General features: G+C 33.1%; 1 pseudogene; it reads right to left on the bottom strand.

Annotated features, from left to right (window-relative positions):
- Nucleotides 1-5,952: 5,952 nt before the first annotated feature.
- LOC140607755 (D-aminoacyl-tRNA deacylase 2 pseudogene) lies at nucleotides 5,953-6,582 on the bottom strand (annotated as a pseudogene).
- Between the last annotated feature and the right edge of the window lie 714 nt (nucleotides 6,583-7,296).

Raw genomic sequence — 7,296 nt, 5'->3', positions numbered from 1 at the left:
ATCGGTATTAGCAAAATAAGCCAGCAGAAAACTATGAGTTTCCTAATTTACTAGCAGATGCCTATACCCAATGGCCACATCTACAACATGCTTTAAATTGTAGTATCAATACATTTCATTTGCGGTCAGTCAGCCTTGAATCAATAGCCTTTATTAGGGCAGGCGTACTGATTGCTATTAGTTATATAATGAAATGTGATTTGAATGGTGAGATGATGTGTGTGGCTTTTCGCTTATGGTTAAAGATCTGCTTTTGACACTGGACATTTTAAAATAAATACTGTAGATGAGTAAGTGCAATGGCAATTTTTATATGATAAATTTAAAAGCTAATAACTGTAAAAATAATATTTGTAGTAGGGTGGGTATATTTTGTCCAGGGTAATATCTAAAAGTCATATATTCTGAAATTCCTCAAATGATATTTTTGGGGCCTCTAAGAATGCTTATAAGCCTTAATTGGAAATAAGACATGTATAATACATTGATACTCTTTTAGAGTAACCAAAGATATAGCCTGGACTGAATAACTAGTTGATTAAACCAGAGATCAACTTTGAGTTTATTTAAGATAAATATATAAGTTGTAATATTTCTAAGTGTGCCATTTAATCAATATGTTTAGGAAATACCGTTCTAATCACCCATAGAACTATTAATAAGCAATGTTAGGTACTCGGTACACTAAAACATTAGAGCAAAACCCTTTGCAAAGTAGGTTCAGACACTGAGGGAAGGATAAATCAAATTCAGAGCTGCCTTAGAAGGGAAAACATTATTTGGCTGTACAAAAGATCTACATTTGCTATTGAAATTATTTTATTAATAAAACGGACTCTTTGATCACTCTCTGTCTTCCTTTTGTATCTTATCATTCATTTGCTAAGAGAACAAAGTTTCCCATCTTTAAATATCATTTATTTTGTGTTGAGTCCTGTATGTTAATTCCTAGCCCTGTTTTCTCCCCAGAACTCTAGACTCATTATTCAACTGTAACAGAACTAACTATAACAGATATATATGTATGTATATATATTATTTATATTATGTTATATATTACAACAGCATATTTTATAAATATGTAACTTTTATATATTACTACAATATATGATATAAATATTATATATAATAGGTAAATGATATGTGTGTGTATATATATGTAATAGTTAACTATACTTTGTTCAAAAGGAAATTTTTTAACATATTTCCTTACAAAAAAATGACCAAATCAAAACTTTCCCTTTAGAATTCCTTGTCTCAAATGAAATGTTATTCCATTTGCTTAGGACAAAATTCATTCTTGACTCTGCTTTTCCTTTCTCATCCCATTATTGGTCTAAAAGCAATCTATTAAGTACTATGGGAGGATTCTTTGAATTACATTTAAGTTCTAACAGTCATCACCCTTGCCTCTTAACAGTGCATTCCAAATGGAAGTGAAAGTGATCTATGGTCTTAAAACCCTACAAAAGTTTGCAATCTCAGTCTGTATCAAAATGAATATCCTTACCATGGTATATCCATCCTCACATTATTTGGTTCCTTGATTTCTCTGCTACCTCTGTTCCATCTCTTCTGTTCCACATTCATTCAACAGTAACCCTACAAGTCTCATTGCTGACCTTTTAAAAAACATATTTGGTCCCAATTCACATGCATTGTCCTCTTTGAGCAATGACACTTTTGTCATTGATATCTACGTAGTTTATTCCTTCAATTCTTTTATGTCTGTGGTTAAATGATATCTTCTTGAGATGATTTTTTGCAACTATTCTACATAAAATGTAGATGTCCTGTGATCTTTTATTTTTCTTATCATATTTATAAATATAAAGCATTTACTGTTAAAGATTCCTCCAGACCTTTCTAAAGTGTCAGATCTTTGAAAACAAGAACTATCTTCTCACAGACAAATTCTCTCAACATGGGTCTGTCACATATTAAAGTGTTTAATGAGTATCATCAAATGAATGAATGAATGCTTGAGGAAGGAGACGGGGTATTATTTATTGGAATTCTTCAAACACTGCTGCCACCTAAATAGGTTTTGGAAATACTATATTTTCATCTTTCCAATTATCATACCTCATAACCTCTCAGATGTACTATCACAGTGCTTTCTAACTGGTTTCTCAGTTGTCATCTTTGGCTTATGAAATCGAATATCCACACTGAGTGAATTGATAAACAGATGGGTCAAGTAATAAAAGAATGTACCTGCAAAGGAATTCTTTTTTTTTTAAAGATTTTATTTATTTATTTATGAGAGACACACAGAGAGAGGCAGAGACAGAGGCAGAAGGAGAAGCAGGCTCCCTCTGGGGAGATGGAGGTGGGATTGGACTCCGGGACCAAGCTCAACCACTGAGCTCAATCACTGAACCACCCAGGGGTCTTCTGCAAAGGAATTTTATCAAAATGTTAGCCACTTACTAATTAAACTCTTCCCATTTATTAAATATGGATTAATATGTAATATCTCCTCTCTCTCTCTTTTTGCAGGGAGGATGCTGACTCTTCATGACCTGACTACTATGGAAGTATCTAGTCTTTTCATTTTATGATATGTTTTACTTTTTCTCTATCTACTAACAAAATGTAATTGCTAGTTTCTATGCTACTCATTTAGCTTGTCTTTGCTTCCATTCATCCTTCTCCTACAATTTTCCATTCAGCTCTCCGATCTCAGAACATATTGCATCGAAGGAATCATTCTACTTTTCTCTTATTCTCAAAAACCAAAACTAAAATTATATGTTCTTAATAATACTATTTTCTAGGCACCGAGTTGGCTATTTTCTTCATAATAAATAATCCTCAGGAAGAGTATGAATATTTTATTAGAAAATTAAGGCACAGATAATCAAGGTCATAAAATTATGCAGTGTTAGGTTGTCAGTCAATTCAAGTGTATCTGGTTCCAAAAGTACTGTTTTTTTTTCAATACACAGCATGACACAATGAAATTTGCTCTACATTGTAGCATTAATAAAACATAGTTTTATTCTTTATTTTATTGAGTATTTACAGCACCAGAAAGTGGCTAGAGAAGGTTTTAATACGGACTTCAGAATCTCAGAGATGTAAGTAAATATTGATATTAGCTTATAAAATTCTTGTCATAAGGATGTAAAGAATGTCCTTAGGAGAAAAGCCATGAATTCCTGAGTAAAAAAGAGCAATCGTGAAGACTTGTCACACACAGGACATTAGAGCAAATGCCTTAAAGAATAAGAGAAAGTTTAGTGATCATTTTATAAAATGTTAAGGACTTGTGGTTGTCACAAAAATATGTTGTGATATTTGTTTTCAATCCAATCTGTGGCTCTATGGCAATCATTTAGTGTGGCTGGGAGACTCCCTTGGCAATACAATGGCAAATGAAAATTTCACTTTAATATTGCTCAGAAGTAACCAAAATTAGATTGCTAATTATAGAATCACTAATTAGAAATACAGCATCTCTGTACGTAAACCATAGATGTTGTTTTTTTAGAGCAAAGCCTAAAAAAATGTGCATTTTCATTAGAGATAAGCATTATGTAGAATATGATCCTGAGTATGATTTTCTAATTTCTCTAAAGCCACATAGACTTGTTAGAAAAAACATTGGAAAGTGTTATATGGTTTCAGCTATTTTGCTGTTTAGTAGAAGAAGCATCATGCTAGTTCTTTGCATATTGAAAAGTCCTCTCCCTTGGCAGAAATCATTTAAATCCCTGAAAAAAGTACATTTCAATTTTGGGGTTTTATAATTAGCTTTGCATCATATACACATTTTCAGTAATCAAATCCTAACTTGTGATACAGAACATCAATTTGTTTAGAAAGTATTGTTTATAGTGAATATATCCCTCTAGACAATGCATAACTTGAACAACATACCCAAACAGGCAAGAATAGCCTGTAGGGAAATTTAAAGCTTTATTGTTCTTAGAACCATGACATTATAATACCATGTTTTGTGCAATACTGATTTATAATTTATGTTATCTCTGTCTCTCTTTCTTTTTAAGCTTTAATTGAGAGTGAACTCTTGGGATACTGTTTAACTTATTTTAGATGTGTATTAAAATGCTCTGCTGCAGCATCTATAACATATTTTGATAATAATTTTGCCTTGAGCTATATTAACTATTAATTCTAAATCTATGTGTTTACTTTGAGAAATGTATATTCCATATATAGCATTTATCTAAAATTGCAAAATAAATAAGTAAAAATGAATACATACATCAGCAAAATCCCAAACTATCAACCACGGAAAACTTACTTCAATGCCATATCAGAGAGACCACATATTGGAAGACTATGAGAAAAAATACTAGTTAAAATTTGAAGTATAAAATATAGCTCTAGGAGGAGCTGTGTGTCTATAGGAAAGGATAGACAGTTGGTTTCCTTTCATTATTATTTAATAAGGAAAAAATGAAAGAAATAAATCTCAAAATAGTTGAAAATAACTGATTTCTTCATTTTATTTTATCTGCAAAGTATATTTAAATTACCTTACTTTGTTTAGGAAAACAAAGATTATAGAAAAGGTGTTAAGATATATAGGCTTTTACTAAGAATGCATTTTATTTTTATTAAGATTTATATTCAAATTATAATATAGTATATAGATTTTTTTTATTTTTCACAGATAAGAAGACTCTGGGGTTAGTTACTTGAGTGTCTAAATCTTTTGATATCTTTTTTTTTTTTTTTTTTTTTGGTTTGAACAACAGAAATTTATTTTCCCACAGTTCTGGAGGCTACAAGTTCAAGATCAAGGTGTCAACATGGTCAATTTTTGATAAGGGTTCTCTTGCTAGTATGCAGGTAGCGCCCTTCTCACTGCATCCTCATGTGGTGGAGTGGAGAGAGCAAACAAGCTCTTTGGTGACTCTTCTTTTGAAGACTCTAATCTCATCATGAGGGACCCACACTTATGATCTCATTAACTCTAATTACCTCCCAAAGCCCCATCTCCAAATACCATCAAGTTGGGGGACTTCAACATATGAACAGGGGCAGGGCACAAACATTAACTCACAGAAAAAAACACTAGCTTGCAATCAGCAGGGAAATAACATAGAAAAGAACAAGTCAGCTTGTTTCCAAGTAATTCCTGTAGAAAGCTCCCCCTTTTCTTTTTTATAGTAATCTCATTAAGTAAGAAAGGACTTTCTAAAAAGCTTATGAACATTAATTTCACAAAGCAGTAACTTTTAAAAACCAAAGACAGAAAATGAGACATACATCATTTGGGAAAAAACTGAGAAACAGAGTATTAATTAACCAATTGGCATATTAAAGGAAAACAATTTTTAATTCTCATACCTTGTTCTTGTATCAACTAAAGATTCTTAAAATGATTTAAAGCACTTGGATGTCCTTGGAAAGTAAATATAATGCACAATAACATTTCTACATTACATTTTCACAGATATTATTAAAAGGAATAGTAAATCGCATTTTTTAAAATCACATTGTTTTCATTCAAAATATGGAAAACTGAAATAGTAAAACAAAACTGACAAAACTATAATCAGTTTGTGTGGGATTTTACCTAATTTTAATACAAATAGTTATTTTTATTACATGCTTCATACGTTTGAGGGTCTAAGAATTATTTTCCTTGATTGCACAAAACTGTTCATGCAAAATACTTAAAATACAGCTCTCTTAGAACATTTCCACAATGACTATCAAGTGAATAGAAAGTATTTTTCAAGTTTTCAAGTGGAAGTGTAGGGGAGAGCAGAATGAAAGGTGACGGAGACCCAGAGTTTGGTGATTTGGCAAGGCAAGGTCATCCAATTAGCAGGTTGCAGAGGGATGGATGGGATCCAGGATTTTCTTGTCTAAAAATGCCGCAGATTAGTGTATTCAAGAAGAGGAAGAACATCTAATTTTGTTGAGATCATTTTATACCAGAAAACAACTGAGAAACTAACTTTTAATTTTTCAAAACTCAATTAGGTGTGTGTATGGTCCATTGGTGTCCAGCTTTAACACTTGCCTGTTCCCATAAGTACCATGTTCCACTACAACCCCGGCTTCAGCACACTTGCTATTGGCAGCTAATTCTTTTTCACATAGAGTCACAAATTGGGAATAAAGTTCTAAGCCTTCTTCTTTTCCAGAGTTAGAATGATACTGCATATTTCTTCCTTTTACTCTCCCCCCAAGGGTGGCTTGAGGGATGATAAGAACATTGCCAGGTAGATCCAATATAGACACGTGCTTGCCATTTTCTGCTTCACTTAACTTCACGTTTAATAGTGTATTAACAGTACAACTTAAGATTGTGCTTTTTACTCCTTCTGGTTCTTCTTTCTTTTCTTTTCTTTTCTTTTCTTTTCTTTTCTTTTCTTTTCTTTTCTTTTCTTTTCTTTTCTTTTCTTTTCTTTTCTTTTCTTTCTTTTCTTTTTCCATTTTGGGAAGAAGTTCTTTATTAGCTCCCTTGAAAAAACACACATAGATTACTAATCCTCTCTGAACCTCCACCCACTGGCTCTCGGCGTCGCCCTCGGCTGGGCGTACTTGCAGCCTGGCGTGCAGGCACTGCTGCAGAAGCGCCCGCGCCTGAGGCATCCGGCAGCTGTCAGCCGTGGCTCGAACCCGCGTGGCAACCCGACGCGTTCAAGGATCGCGCTGCGCAGGCTCCGCCTCCAGCGCGCAGGGAGGACGTGACGGGTCGTGGCGGCGGGACGTTCGTAAGGCTCTTTTGATATCTTGTTTGAATTTTTAGCATATTTGCCACATTTAAAATTTCTTTCCCAAAACACAAAATTGCATCAGATGAATATGTGCTCTAATTTTTAATCAAGTGATATGAACCTACTTACTAAAAGAGCACGTTTGGTAACATATTTTCTAAAGTTTATAACTGTTACACATAATCATACAGCTTTGACATTCTATCATCAATGAAAGAACTTATCTTCAATTATTAATTGATTTAAATAGGAGAAAAGATATGATGCCCTGACTTTGTATGTGTGTATGTTTTGGTAGGAAAAGGCCATAAAGTCAGTTTGTTTTTTTTTTTTTTTTTTAACATTAAGGGTATACCTTTGGGACTACAGTATAAATTGTGCACGTTTTGCAAATGCACTGCAATTTCAGCATCTTAAAAATTAGTTTCTCTTGTGTGTATGTTTAGTGTTGAAGAGCTTTTATTAGTTTAAGATCCAGCAATTTGAACCACTTGCTGTTGGCATCAAAAATCCATAAGTACTGGGGTGAGTGTGAGTTTCTTCCTCTCATTTTGGATAGAAGTAAAATCTTGCCCCTGATATTTAATAG

Source organism: Canis lupus, chromosome 17 (genome assembly GCF_048164855.1).
Source record: "Canis lupus baileyi chromosome 17, mCanLup2.hap1, whole genome shotgun sequence".
NCBI classification, from domain to species: Eukaryota; Metazoa; Chordata; class Mammalia; order Carnivora; family Canidae; genus Canis; species Canis lupus.
The sequence above is the reverse complement of the archived record's forward strand: the minus strand, read 5'-3'. Positions and strand labels throughout refer to the sequence as shown.